Source organism: Apium graveolens, chromosome 6 (assembly GCF_009905375.1).
Source record: "Apium graveolens cultivar Ventura chromosome 6, ASM990537v1, whole genome shotgun sequence".
Lineage (NCBI taxonomy): Eukaryota > Viridiplantae > Streptophyta > Magnoliopsida > Apiales > Apiaceae > Apium > Apium graveolens.
Window position 1 is genome coordinate 56,939,822 of NC_133652.1, and position 16,214 is coordinate 56,956,035.

The window sequence follows — 16,214 nt, forward strand, 5'->3', positions numbered from 1 at the left end:
CTTCTTTGGTCTCTTGACCAAGGGTGACTCTGGTTCAGTTTGAACTGTTTCACTCTCATTTACAACAGCAAGGGTTGGTTCCTTTCTCTTCTTTTTACTCACTTCAGTCTTTTGAGAGACTAAAGTGGTTGGTTTGCTAACATCTAGTGGTTTAGAAGAAGGGGCTGCAGCTTTGGAAGGTCCCTGTTGGTGTGCTTGTGTTTGTACTTCCACAGGCTCAGGAACCATAGCTGAACTAGCAAATTGAAGAGCCCTCATATCTGGCATAGGGTAAGGATAAGTCCTGAATCTCTCCAACATAAATGGAGTGATTCTAAGACTTACACTCGCCTTATTCTTTATAGTAAGTGAGCCAAATATTATTTTGGACACTTGCTTACTATTGCCAATTCTACTACTATCAATACCAGCTAACAAATGTATGTCATTGACCTTATGAGCTAAAGTAGACATAATAAACCTTGGCAAAAAGATTTATTTACCTCTATTCTTCAAAGGCATAGTAAGCCTGGTAGCCAGCTCCTCCAGAATTAGAGCCCCAACATTCAGATGCCTGTTGTGAGCTATTGAGAACACCAGCTTCTGCACCACACTTGAGATGTTGTCAAAGCCAGTTTTTATGCAGGTGAAAGCCCTCACTACAGAATCAAACACAAAGGACCATTCCTTCCTAAGGTTTGTCCTGTTCAGGCTTGCCAAGTTGATTGAGCCACTGTAGTTGATGAAGTCCATGAATTCACTCAGCTCATCTGCAGTTGGCATATCTCCATAGTTCTCAGTTGGCAATCCCAGGGCTGTATTCATATCAGCAGCTGAAAACTCAATTTATTGGCCTCCAATTGTGCAGGTGACCACCATAAAAGTGACATTCTCTAGAACAACTGTCCTAGTTATAGCTGATGTCCATAATTCATGAAGAACGTCCAAATACAGCACAGGACTTGCAGTTAAAGCACCTGCAATATAGGAATCAGAAAGAAACTTCACAAACCCCTTGAAACTATCAAGGGCTTAGTTAGCATCAAGAAAAGCAATAAAATTGGTTCCCTTCTCTGGAATGATAGCTATAACAATGTTTTGTGCCATTTTAGTGTTTAGAAGTAGTGGGTAAGAAAAAGTTTTGAGAAAGGAGCAAAAATGAGAGAGAAATCGCCTTTTGTCTGAAAGCTAGGTCACTTGAGATCTCGAAAAAGTGTAAGTACAGTGTATGTATCGAGAAGTCTGGCTATTTATAGAAAAAGTAAAATACTTATCGAGAAGTCAAATAAACGTTTGATATTAAACTTATCGAGAAGTAATTTTGAATTTGAAAAAGGTACATTCGATAAGTCATTTTATTAATTCTTTTCGAGAACTAAGAAATGATTTATCGAGAACTTTGATAAATGCCCAGTTTGTCCGAAAATGGACTAAAAATGATTCTAATTTATTTGAATTGAATCAAATTGAAATCAGAATAAATTTTTCAAAAGTATTTGTCTAAAATAATTCATTGAATTAAATTATTTTAGTTCTGAGTTATTGATAAGTCTCAAAATATCCCTGTCGAGAACTCTGTGAATTAATACTATTAGAGAACTCTACATGGTCTTATCGATAAGTTATAATAGAGCTTATCGAGAAGTCATTCGAGAAGTCTGTAAATAGACTTATCGAGGACTCACTCGAAAAAATTCTAGAATGACTTGTCGATAAGTCATTTTGACTTATCGAGAACTCAGTTCTCTATACCTTTGAGTACTGTTATTCTGCCTTGTGTTAATTTTACACATTTAAGATGTAAATTATCAACTAAGCAGTTTACTTAGAATTTGAAATATTCTAAGTTAATTTTTGAGTTTAAAAAAAAATAAATATATAGAGATTCTAAAATATTTATAATTCATATTTCAGTTAATTTCCAATTAAATCAAACTAGGTTAATTTATTAGAAATTAATCTGCTGCAACACATTAGCTGAGTTCTTGCCTTAGGATGAAGAATTGAGCATTCCAATTTCACTCACAAGTCTAGTGAAGGTTGCTTCATCCAAAGGTTTAGTAAAAATTTCAGCTAATTGTTTCTCTGTTGGAACAAAAATGAGCTCAATGGTACCATTTGCAGCATGTTCCCTGATAAAATGGTACCTAACATCAATGTGCTTTATTCTAGAATGATTAACTGGATTAGCTACTATAGATATGGCACTAGTATTGTCACACATAATAGGAATTTTGTGTAACACTAGACCATAGTCCATTAGTTGATTTCTAATCCAAAGCACCTGAGCACAACAACTTCCAGCAGCTATATATTTAGCCTCAGCTGTGGAAGTTGACACAGATTGTTGTTTCTTACTGTACCAAGATACAAGTCTTTGACCAAGAAATATACAGCTTCCACTAGTACTTTTCCTATCAACCCTGCATCCAGCAAAATCTGCATCTGTGTATCCAACAGCTTCAAAACCAGTTCCCTTAGGATACCATAATCCCAAGTTTGGAGTTCCCTTTAAGTATCTGAAAATCATTTTCACAGCCATCAAATGTGATTCCTTTGGATTGGCTTGAAATCTAGCACATAGACAAGTAGCAAACATGATGTCTGGTCTACTAGCAGTCAAATAAAGCAATGATCCAATCATCCCTCTGTAGCTTGAAATATCCACACTCTTTCCTTTCTTGTCTTCATCCAACTTGGTTGCAGTAGACATTGGTGTAGATGCAGGTGAGCTATCCACCATACCAAATTTCTTTAATAAGAGATTTACATATTTTGTTTGGCTGATGAAAATACTACCACTTCTTTGACTAACTTGAAGGCCAAGGAAGTAACTCAATTCTCCCATCATGCTCATTTCATACTCACTCTTCATTAGCCTAGAGAATCTTTGACAAAGCTTTTCATTTTTAGATCCAAAGATGATATCATCCACATAGATTTGAACTAGGATCATATCTTCACCACGCTTCTTGTAGAAGAGAGTCTTATCAATAGTACCTCTGGTAAAACCATGTTTGAGTAGAAATTCTAACAGTGTGTCATACCAGGCTCTAGGTGCCTGTTTCAATCCATATAGAGCCTTGAGTAATTTGTAAACAAAGTTAGGAAATTCTGGATCTTCAAAGCCAGGTGGCTGTTGCACATAAACTTCTTCTTCTAGTTCACCATTAAGAAAAGCACTCTTGACATCCATTTGATACACCTTGAAATTTGAGTGTGCAGCAAATGCCAGAAAAATTCTTATTGCTTCTAGTCTTGCAACAGGAGAAAAAGTCTCATCATAGTCAATTCCCTCTTCTTGTGAGTAGCCTTTAGCAACCGTCCATTACATATCCTTGACCAGCCCTTAATGATTTCTTTTGAATCATTTCAAGTTCATAAGTTTTCAGAACCCCATAGAGCACTTCCAGTGTGATTCTACTCAAATCCCTTCCTTCTCTGATTGCAGAGATCTTTTGTTCCAAATGATCAGGGAGAGTAAGCAAGAACTTCAAATTCACTTCTTCAAAATCATAAAATTTATCATGAAGCTGCAAGTCATTTATCAGCTTATTAAACCTTTCAAACACATCAGTAATACCTTCCTTTGGTTTCGCCATATAACCCTCATACTGAGAAATCAATATCCTTCTTTGATTTGACCTAACCTCCTCAGTTCCTTCACAGAGTATCTCAATATTTTCCCAGATCTGTTTAGCAGTGTCACAGTTGACAATATTATTATACATTACATTGTCAAGTGACTCAATTAGTATCAGTTGCAAATGTTAGGTCCCAATATGTTTGTAGAAGGGGGTTTGAATACAAACTATACCGTTTAATCGAATAAAATGCGGAATAAAAAAGTGAAACAAAATTCAAGTTAAATAAAACTATTATTAAACTTGAAAGGTGTTACAATAACGGTATCGTTTACAAGGGATTAATCTCAAATAAATTATTCCAAATCTAGAATAAATTCGACATGAACTTTTTCTATTTTTGAAATAAAAAGGATCAAATGCTAAAAGTAATTTGAGATTAAGTTCTAGGGATTTTGATCCGCTAGATAGTTACACAAGAACAAGAGAAGGATTTCTAGTGGTTTAGATTTAACAATAAATACTAGAAATTAATGTCCTGAGAAATTGCAATAAGTTCTCTGCTTTTTTCTTTGTTCTGTGTTCTTCAGTTGGTTTTGATATTCAATGCTCTGCTGTTGAAAATTAGCTTCTGTTGTTTAAGTAATCAAACAACCACCTAATTTGTTGGCAAGACAATCCTTTTGAACTAGCAAGACAATCGGTGAGACTATTGATTGAACTGGCAAGACTATCGGCAAGACAATCCTTTAAGCTGGAAAGACTATCGGCAAGATAATCTAAACAGACTTAGAAAAACTTTCGGTATGACAATCCAATTGTCATACCAGTTCAAATATTTGTCTTGCTGAGTTAATTTTGAATATTAATTCAAAATCATTTCTGAAAAATGCATAATATTAATTCAGAATTAATTAACCAATTAATCAATAAATTAATCTTTGCAGATATAATTTATTTTCTTAATTAAATTATATGACTTAATTAATTAATAGAGAATTAATACTAATCTTGAACAGCAACCACTCTTCTGACAATCTTCTGAAAATCACTGAAACTTATGAATCCATTTCACCCCTTCAATGTTGACACTCGATGTACTGTCTGGTTCATGAATGACTAACATCTGTGATGTTTCTTCATGTCTTGATTTTCTTCAGATTAAATCCCTGTAATTAATTGATACCCTGACAAGATCTCTGTCACTTGATTAAATCCACAATCTTGGTTTATACCACCGAGGCTTGATCAATTTCTTGAGCTTCTTCCAGTGAATTAAGTCCTCAAGTCTGTAGATGAACAATGTTACTTAATTCTTTGACATATGTTACTTTGAGAGATCTTTCAGACGATAGAACCACTATTTACTTGTTACATCCTTATTTGAGTTGAGTTAAATCCTCGAATAAACAAATAGGCTATGACATATGCCTTTCAATCTCCCCCTATTTGTTTGTTAGACAATAACAACGAATACCTAGAGGATAACTCAACTAACAAATAAGAAAAAGATATAAACAGAAATGCAAAGTAAATAGCAGAAAAGTTCTGGATTATATTTAACATTTTCTAGATTCCAAAAGAAATTTACAAGTGAATACAAGATAGATGTTCCTCTAGACTGAACATATGACTACATTTGTCTATCTTGATTCATAAAGCTCTAAGCATATTATATTAAGTTTTGAGCTAATTGAATTCAGTTGTCTTCCCTTCCGAATTCACCTTCTTCCAAATCTTGAAGCAACTCCTTGTCAAAGACACGATCCTTTTCTGAAGTGAAGCTGGCTGGTCTGACTGGTTGAACTCCAACTGACTTAGCTTATTCTTGAACTGATTGTACCTTTTAATATTCTTTTCACAATAAGCTTGAATCAGATCAGCAGCTTGAGTTTTCAACATGGATGAGTATCCGGCAGTTCTTAAGTGATGTTTCATCCAGACAAGATGCTTAGTAGAGTAGTCTTTAAGAGATTGTGCATTGAGATGGCATATTTGAAGACAGTCAGACTTAAAAAATCTTACCTGATGAGGATTGTTGACCACTTGAGGACCAACCCTGCTGGAAAACTCTTTGAGCCTTTCTCGAAGAACTTCATTCAATTCTGAGCTTCTTTTGACTTTGTTGAGAAGAACCCAAATCTTTGATAAAGAACGATTCTCAAACAGATGAAGTGATACCTTGAAAGATCCTTCACTCTGACAATATACAAATATGCTCATTTCATTTAGAGATCTGTCAAAGGCAACTGTGATCCTTGAGACTTCAGTCTTGATAGCATTCATGTACACGTCATTGTTTGGATTAGAGATTTCCAGCTTGTCAAGAAGGTGTAGAAACTGCCTATCATTATTTGTGCTCAACTGAGGCATATCAAGTACTCTCCTAGCTTCATCCCATTTTTCACCAATCTTCAGTTTGACATCTCTTCTCCTTTCTTTAGCTTTAAGGTCATGAAGACGTTGCTTTTCAAGAGTTTCTATTCGTTGAATGTCTTTCCTCATGTCAATAATCTGGGATATCTTTTTAAGTCCAGCTTCTTTTCTCTTCAACTTTAACTGCTACTGCTGAAACTCTTTCTCAAAAACAGGATCCACTTGAGCTTCCTCTTCCCAATCTTCAAAATTACTTTCCTCCTCAGCTTCAAAGAAACCAGCTTTATCTTCCAAGACTGGTTCAGTGGGAATGTCAAAAATATCAAAGTCATCCTGTTCTCCACTATAGTAGACATCATCAGCCTTCCTTGTGTCCCCAGCAGAAGAATCTTTTTCTTTACCCTTTTCACTTCTCCCTTGCTTCTCCCCCTTAGTTGAGGAATCCTCTACAGATTTTCCTCTAGACCCTCCATGACCTCCATTACCTCCAGAGCCTGAGCCTCCACCAGACGGCCCTTCAAAGAAGGTTCTTTGCTCTTCATTAGGGCAGTGAGAATTTTTAATCATAAAATACAAGTGCTTCATCCCTTCATTGAGATGTTCCATGCCCGTCTCTATCTTTAGGAATCTGGAGGAGTCCAGTGAATGGTTTATTTCAACCAGGTCTTCAAGAGAAGTCATTCTTGTATGGAGAGAGCAGAAGTTTGAAATGTCTTCAGCTGATAAAGTTGGAGATGCCTGGATTGAGTTAAGCTTTGGTACAACAGTGGACTTCAAAGCTGAGATATCATTTCTAATGAATGCCAGCTGATTGTTGACAGAGGTGGAAGAAGAAGACCGTTCAACCACTTGTGCTTTGAATGTTTGAGCCTCAGCCTGACTTTTTGAAAGTTGTTCTTTCAGATCAGCAATTTGAGCTAACAGATTTTCAGTGTTTATGTCTGTGTGTGCTCTCACCTGAATATCTCTCCTGTTTGGTTCACTCAACTCACGTGCTTGTGTTTCTCTCAATATAAGTGCTCGTGAGGAGCCATCCTATTGCTGATCTTCTGTACCTGCAATTGAAATCACCCTAGCTTCTTCAAGAGAGGTCAGTGGTGGTGCAATGGGAATTCGCGAGTCTCGATCCTCAGTCAAATCTATATTTTCATGTGAAATAGATGTCTGAATTACTTCAGGGGTAGATTGACCGAGTTGCCCTCCACTTTCTCCAGATAAATCTACGAGTAGAGAATCCCGTGAGGGAGCCAGAGGTGTTGGATCTGGGAGGGGAGAAAATGACTCTATTAAAGGTGGCTGAGAGTCAAATTTTCCCTCAGAAGCATGTGACTGCTCTTCTACCGTAACTATGGCAGGCACTGTAACCGACTCAATGTGCACTCCTCGCTCTGTGTCCTGAGTATCATCTATTGGTCTGTATGCTTCCATTGTGAGTAATATAAGTGTGCTTGACTCAGTACAAGATGTCATGGCCCTATGGCGAATTTCAATAGATTCATCCTGTTGAGAGAATGTCTCTAGTAACTGTTCACTGGCCATATCAAATTCCATGTCCTGTTGGAAGGACAAGGATGGGCTTTCAGATGCCTCAGTAAATGTTCTTCTTTTCTTGGGAGGAGGCAGAGCCGAGGGTTCATTCACATCCAACAACATACTACTTCCTACTAACCTTCTCGGTAACATTTTCGACAGCGAGGGAGAGTTTGAGATAGGTTGTGACTCTGTGTTTGGCTCTATGACCTGGGATTGAAACTGCGGTTCTACAACTTCATGGTCAGCCCTATCAACCACTGGGGGTCTTTCAACAGAAGTAGAAATAGTTTGAGAGTGAGGAATTATTACCTGCAGTGGAAGAGCATCAGATATTTGTTCCTGGGTGGCTTGAACCACTGGAGGTTGAGCTTGCTGTTCATGACCGGGAAGATTGAAAATTGGTAAAGGAATGAAAGTGGCCATAAATTTGAAGGAAGTGTCTTGGCTTGTGTAGATCTTTTTGCTTACAGGAGGGGGTTCAGCTACTGATGAGTTAGCAAAAAGAGCCTTATGCTCAGGCGTGAGAAGATGTTCTGCTATAAGCATGAGAAAGTGAGCGTAATAGCAAGAAACCCTACGATTTGTGGAATGATCACACTTAGCTGAAATGAGACGTCTCAGAAGAATGGGTAAAAGTAATTTGCCAACATTGATCCTTTGATTGAAAACAACCGCAAGACCAATATACTGCAGAGTGGAAGTGATGTTGTGAAAATTTGATTTAGTGCAGTTGGCAAACACTTTGGAAAGTGTATCGAAGAAAATATCCCATTCAGAAACCAAATTGGATTTAGACAGCTTAGTTAAATTAATCACCCCCAGATAGTGAATGGCATGGAAAAAGTTTGAAATCTCATTTTCAGAGGGTAAATTACAGAAATTGTCCATTGGAAAATTTAACGCTCGATTGATGACTGTTTCATCAACTACATACTGTGTGTTTGCCACGGTGAAAGAAAAATATTTAGAATCATTGGCCACAGTAGAGGTTGTGCAAATCAGTCTAAGCAGATTGATATTTAATAGCACATTTGATTTAATAGCGGAGCTAAAAATCGAATGGTCATTTAAAAATCTAATCCACGGCTTAAATTTTTCCACATCACACTTTTCTGGATTAAAATAACCAACATGATTATGCGAGACAATTTGGAAATTGAGAGCCATTAAAAATATAATAAAACACACACTTTCAGAATTTTAAGAATTAAATTAAGAAAATTCGAATAATAAAAAAATTTATAATTCTAATTAAATCAATTATATCCGAAAAATTTAGAAAGAAATGTATCTCATTAATGTTCTTAACTCACAAAATCAGATTTGCAATCTCACAAGACACAAAACCAAATTGAAATACCAAACTAAAACTGATTTGAGAAAAAAATGAAGTGAAATAGTAAAAATAAAAAATTGACAGCACCTCCTCACTGTATGTATACACACGAATATGTATATATAACAGTTAAGTGTCCTGAGTAAAAACTCGAGCAAGAAGATCAATTGAGACTGTTTTGATCGAAGAGAGAAAAAACACAACTATTGAAATGATTTTAAAACTGAATTCAATCACAAAGATTATTAAGTAGGACAACTGGTATGACAGTCGAGGATAGTCATACCGATTGTCTTCCCGATTGTCATACCAGGCAAACGGTTGGAATTTAAAAAGGAAAAAAATAACTGGTATGACAATCTGATAGTCATACCAATTGTCATACCAGTATAAAATACATGAATTAAATCGAATAAACTAGAAAGACAATCGATAGTCATACCGATTGTCATTCTAGTACAAAATAAAAAAGAAATATATATGACATAAATTTTATTACTGGCAAGACTATTGATAGTCATATCGATTGTCTTGCCAGTATAAAACTAAACTGAAAAAATAAATAAAACACATATACACTGAAATGACTTTCAGTAAGACAATTCTTGTCGATTGTCATTGCAGTTATAAAACAAATTAAACAGAATTTACACTAACAGGATATATTAACAAAAAAACAATATTTCAGAAATAATTATATTTTATTCCAAAAATAGATTTCTGTTGAATTTTAGCAAATAAAATTCATAGAAAAATATTTTTAGAGAAAATAAAATATTCTGAGATATTAAAATTAACAAGTAGAATAAATAAAGAAGATAAGATAATAAAACTTACATAGAAATAAGCAAGAAAAAATGATAAATATGATAAAATAAATTTGCAAATGAATTTTTCATTCATGAAAAATTCATTTGTAAATTCATTCAAGAACAGATCTCAGATATTAACTAGTTTAATCACTAAAGCTATTCAACATACCCAATTTACCAACTAATCTGGTAAATGTGGATTCATCAAGTGGTTTAGTGAAAATATCTACTATTTGTTCTTCTGTTGGAACAAAAAATAGTTCAACAGTACCATTCATGACGTGCACTCTAATAAAATGATACCTGATGTCAATGTGTTTGGTCCTTGTATGCTGCACAGGGTTGTTGGTGATGGTTATTGCACTTGTATTGTCACATAGAATAGGTATTTTGTTCAATACAGAGCCATAGTCCCGTAGCTGATTCCTAATCCACAAGATCTGAGCACAACAGCTTCCAGCAGCAATATATTCAGCCTCGACCGTTAAATTGGAAACTGTTTGTTGTTTCTTGCTGTACCATGAGACTAGTCTGCTACCTTGGAATTGACAACTCCCTGAGGTGCTTTTCCTATCAACAACTCTTCCTGTGTAATCAGAATCTGTATATCCAACAAGGTTAAAACCACATTCTTTAGGGTACCAAATACCTAGATTTGGTGTTCCCTTAAGATATCTCAAGATTCGTTTAACAGCAACGAGATGAATATCTCTAGGATCCGCTTGGAACCTTGCACATAAGCATGTAGCATACATAATATCTGGTCTACTTGCAGTAAGATAGAGTAACGAGCCAATCATACCTCTGTAGCTTGTGACATCTACCTTAATGGAGTTTTCACATGGTCCAAGCTTGACAGCTGTAGTTGACGGAGTCCTTGCTGATGCAAAATCCTCTAGATTGTACTTTTTGAGGAGTTCCTTGAGATACTTGGATTGACAAATAAAAGTTCCATCTAAACTTTGATTCACTTGTAATCCAAGAAAGAACTTCAGCTCTCCCATCATGCTCATGTCAAATTTGTTGTGCATTAACTTAGCAAATCTCTTATAGAGATTATCATTAGTAGACTCAAATATTATATCATCCACATAGACTTGGACTAATATAGTATCATTCTTATGCTTTTTAGAAAAGAGAGTTTTGTCTATGACACCTCTTATGAAGCTATTTTTAATAAGAAATTCAGAGAGAGTGTCATACCATTTTCTAGGAGACTGTTTGAGACCATAGATAGCCTTGAAAAGAAAGTAGACAAAATCCAAATGATCTGGGTCTTCAAAACCAGGAGGTTGCTCTACATACGAATGCTAGAAATATCCTGATGGCCTCTAGTCTAGCCACTGGAGCATAGGTTTCATCATAATCAATGCATTCAGCTTGAGAATATCCTTTAACTACCAGTCTTGCTTTATTTCTTGTAACCACGCCATCTTCATCTAGTTTATTCCTGAATACCCACCGAGTACCAACAGCTTTCTTGTGTGTAGGTCTAGGTACCAGTTTCCAGACTTGTTGATGTTCAAACTGATTGAGTTCATCTTGCATAGCAATCACCCAATCTGGATCAGTCAGTGCTTCTTCAATCTTCTTAGGTTCCATCTCAGAAAGAAATCCCGAGAACAGACATTCATTTTAAGTAGCACGTCTAGTTCTGACTCCAACATCTGGATCACCAATAATCAACTCAAAAGGATGAGCTTTATTCCAGACAGTCTGTCTTGGAAGATTTGATCTTGATGATTCACCTTGAAATTCATTGGGATGTTGTGTCCTACTAGTTGATCCTTCAGCATCTTCCCCCGAGTTGTTGTCAGGTTGACTTGATGATTCTTCATCAGTAGCAGTGGTATCTCTATTGTTGCCAATGTTTCCATCACCATTACCTTGAGTATCATCATGATTAACATGTTCTTCACCAGCAACAACCTCAGGTTCTTGATCATGTTCTGATTCTGAATCTGACATATCATCAAACTTCAGTTTCTCAGAAGGATCTTCAGTTTGGATACTAGAGAGTTTAGTGTCATCAAATGTAACATTGACACTTTTAGTTACTTTGTGTTGATCAATGATATACACCATGTATGATCTTCTTCCATATCCAACAAAAATACCCTCATATGCCTTTGCCTCGAATTTACCACGACGATCATCTCCATCCTTGAGCACGAAGCATCTGGCACCAAATACATGAAAGTATTTGATAGAAGGTTTCTGTTCATTCATAATCTCATAAGGAGTCTTCATGAAGTCTTTGTTGATTAGAGTTCAATTCTGAGTATAACATGCAGTGTTGACAGCTTCAGCCCAAAAGTACATTGGAAGACCTGATTCACTTAACATAGTTCTTGCAGCTTCAATCAATGTACGATTCTTTCTTTCTACCACTCCATTTTGCTGAGGGGTTCTAGGATTGTCTGGTAATCCCTTTGTCTGTACAGAATCCACTGAGAAGTGAATTCTTGAATTCTGTTCCATTATCTGACCTTATTGCTCTAGCAGGGACATTAGAATCTAACTCAATCAACTTGATATGATCAATCACAACTTGTGGTGTTTCATCCTTAGAGTGAAGGAATAAAACCCACGTATACTTGTAATAGTCATCAACTATCACAAAACAGTAACACTTCTTTGACATCGAAAGAACATTAACTGGTCCAAATAAATCCATGTGCAATAATTGCAGAACACCAGTTATGGAGGATGTGTCAGTGCCTATGTGACTTGCTTTCTTTGACTTTCCTTTCTGGCAAGCCTTACACAGTCCTTCTGGGGAGAATTCCAGCTGAGGCAGACTTCTGACCAATTCTCTTTTGACAAGAGAATTCATTGTTTTGAAATTGAGATGAGAAAGTCTTTTGTGTCATAGCCAACTCTCATCTGACGATGCCTTTGCATAGAAACAATTGACTTTAGGATTGCTTCCAGAGTTCATGTCAGCTACGAACAGATTTCCTTTCCGGATTCCCATCAAGGAGGGTTTTTCACTTTTCTTGTGCAGAATCTGACACTTCAGCTTGTCGAATAAAACATTGTAGTCGTTGTCACAGAACTGACTAATACTAAGCAGATTGTGTTCAAGTCCTTGCACAACATACACATTTTCAATGATAACATTACCAGCTTGCAAACAACCATATCCCTCAGTTAAACCTTTGCTGTTATCTCCAAAGGTAACCACTGGGCCAGCTTTCTCAACCACATTTGATAACAGGGCTCTATCTCCGGTCATATGTCTTGACGATCCGCTGTCAAGAATCCACACTACCGGTTGCACCTATTTAATACCCTGCAATACAAATGGATTAGACCTTCTTCAGAACCCAAGCTTGGTTGGGTCCGGCATACTTGTAAAATTGGCCTTTATCAGGCAAAACAACATTCTTAACTTTAATGTTCTCAACTTTCTCAATGACTGGACATTTAACCTTGTAAACAGCCTTGACAAATTTCTTTTTAGGCTTAGGCACAAATGTCTCCTTTCTAGCTTTAGGAGGATTAGCAGTCTTAGACCTATTATGCTTCTTATTATTCACATGCTGACGAGGAGTAGTCTTATCACTAGAAACATGCTTATCATTAAAATAAGCAACCATCAAATTAAAAGCACAAGACATGCAATTAAAAACACCACATACTTTATGAGAGGAATTAGCAACATGCAAATTATGCATGGTAGGCATGGCATTTTTGTTATCCAACTCAGGTGTGTCTGAGTTAGTCTTAGTTGCTTTCACAACTTTGACTGGAACTTTCGACACACTTGACTTGGAAACAACCTTCTCATTAGCAAGATCTTCAGCATATATTTCTTCTTGAATAATAAAAGAGGTCTCATCAAATGGTTCAACAATTGATTTTTTATAGAGGGGTTTATCAACACTCTTAAGCACATGTGGTACTTCCCTACCTTTAGCACAAACGTGAGGAGGGGAGTTTATGCCTAATTCTCCAATAGCAACATTATAATCATAACCTACTCCAGATGTTTTATTAATAGCTTGCTTATTGTAGAACTCTTTAGCCTTAGAGCAAGAATTAAAGTAAGCTTTGACCTTAGTCTCAAGACCGGTGATCTTGTCTTTGAGAATAGTTTCGAGTTGTCTATAACAGTCAACTCTATTCTCTAGAAAAGACACTTGTTCTTTTAATTTATCTTGATTAATGTGCACAAATCTTAATTCATTGACCTCTTTCTCAAGGTCTTTGATTCGTTGAGTTAACATTTCATTATCACGACGAGCACAATCTAAGGAGCCTCCTAGATGATAGACTAATTCAGCATCAGTAAATTTTACCTCTTTTATTGACGATGAGGTGTTTAAATCACTAGCCATAAGAGCAAGATTCCCAACTTCTTCATCTTCACTGTCAGTATCATCCCAGCTTCTTCCCTTTGCCGGGTAATCCCTTTCAGATTTACTCTTCTGATTAGAATCATAAGAGTTCTTCCTAACTTATTTTGGCTTCCTGCATTATGTGGCAAAGTGTCTCAACTCATTGCAGTTAAAGCATCGAATGGTGCTTCGATCAACCATCCCTGTTGTATCCACCACTGTTGGTGTTAGAGGATGAAGATCCACCTTTCTGGAATCTGTTGTAGTTGGACTTGTATTTAAATTTGGGATTCCTCTTGAATCTGACATTGGAGAATCTCTTGACAATCAGGGCCATTGACTCATCTTCCAATTGCTCCAGTTCTTCCAAGGAGTAAAAATCATCTCCTGATTGATTTGTAGTAGGAGGATCAAATTCTGCTACTATCACATTTTCTTCAGTCTTGGAAGACTGTACCATTCTCTCTGATTGGTGAGATTGTTGTTGTTGTTGTTCTTCAGCTACTAGAGCAGTAGACGTGCTGACCACTCTTCCTTTCCCGTAGACTTCCTTCTGCTGAATCTGCTCCAACTCATAGGTTTTTAGCACACCATAGAGCCTTTCCAAAGAAATCTCATTCAGATCTCTCGCTTCTCTTATGGCCGTGATTCTATGTTCAAGATGAGTTGGCAGTGTTAAAAGGAACTTTTTGTTGACCTCCCTGATTGAGTAATATTTTCCATTTATGTTCAGATTGTTGATCAATGCATTGTACCTCTCAAACACTTCAGTGATTCCTTCTCCTGGATTGGATTTAAAGTGTTCATACTTAGAGGTTAGGATCTCTAACTTGTTCTCTCGAACTTCCTCTGTGCCTTCATTAATCACCTCAATAGTTTCCCAGATGTATTTGGAATTTTTACAGTTCATCACATGTCTGTTCATCAAGGGATCAAGGGAATCAACTAAAATTAATTGAAGGCTGGCATCCAAGGAGGCTTCTTCTTTTTCAGCAGGAGAAAAATCCTCAGGGTCTTTTACATAGGTTCTAGCTTTGGTAATTACAACATCATCTTCTATAACCTCTGGTTCAATAACCATTGGAATTTTTGGACCCTTCTTTAACACGTCCAGATATTTGGGATTTGCAACTTATAAAAACAAGAGCATCTTCTTCTTCCACATAATATAATTTTCTTTATCGAACAGTGGAATTTTAACAGTTCCAACTTTTTGTGTAGTCATTATGAATTTTTGAGTAAATAAAAAATTCAAGGATTGGAAGAATCACAAAAGTCTAGGATCTTGATTTGTTCGTTAATCAGAAGGCTCTGATACCAATTGTTAGGTCCCAATATGTTTGTAAAAGGGGGGTTGAATACAAACTATACCGTTTAATCGAATAAAATATGGAATAAAAAAGTGAAACAAAATTCAAGTTAAATAAAACTATTATTAAACTTGAAAGGTGTTACAACAACGGTATCGTTTACAAGGGATTAATCTCAAATAAATTATTCCAAATCTAGAATAAATTCGACATGAACTTTTTGTATTTTTGAAATAAAAAGGATCAAATGCTAAAAGCAATTTGAGATTAAGTTCTAGGGATTTTGATCCGCTAGATAGTTATACAAGAACAAGAGAAGGATTTCTAGTGGTTTAGATTTAACAATAAATACTAGAAATTAATGTCCTGAGAAATTGCAATAAGTTCTTTGCTTTTTTTTTTGTTCAGTGTTCTTGAGTTGGTTTTGATATTCAATGCTCTGCTGTTGAAAATTAGCTTTTGTTGTTTAAGTAATCAAACAACCACCTGATTTGTTGGCAAGACAATCCTTTTGAACTAGCAAGACAATCGGTGAGACTATTGATTGAACTGGTAAGACTATCGGCAAGACAATCCTTTAAGCTGGAAAGACTATCGGCAAGACAACCTAAACAGACTTGGAAAGACTTTCGGTATGACAATCCAATTGTCATACCAGTTTAAAGGTTGGCACCTTTGAAACATAATATCAAAGAAATATAAATGAAATTTAATCATCTAAATCATAAAAAGGTTGGCACCACGGTCTAGTTCATTTGATGTCTTGATGTCTGGTCCTTTACCTAGATTATGAATAGCGAAGTTTGTTTCCATCCTTTTTTCATTATTCTTTTTATTTTCTTTGTAGAGGTCAACTAGATGTTTAGGTGTGCAAAAATACGTCGTCAGTGCCTATGAACCCCACATCCGAGACAGATATCCCTAACATCTTCTTCTTCTGG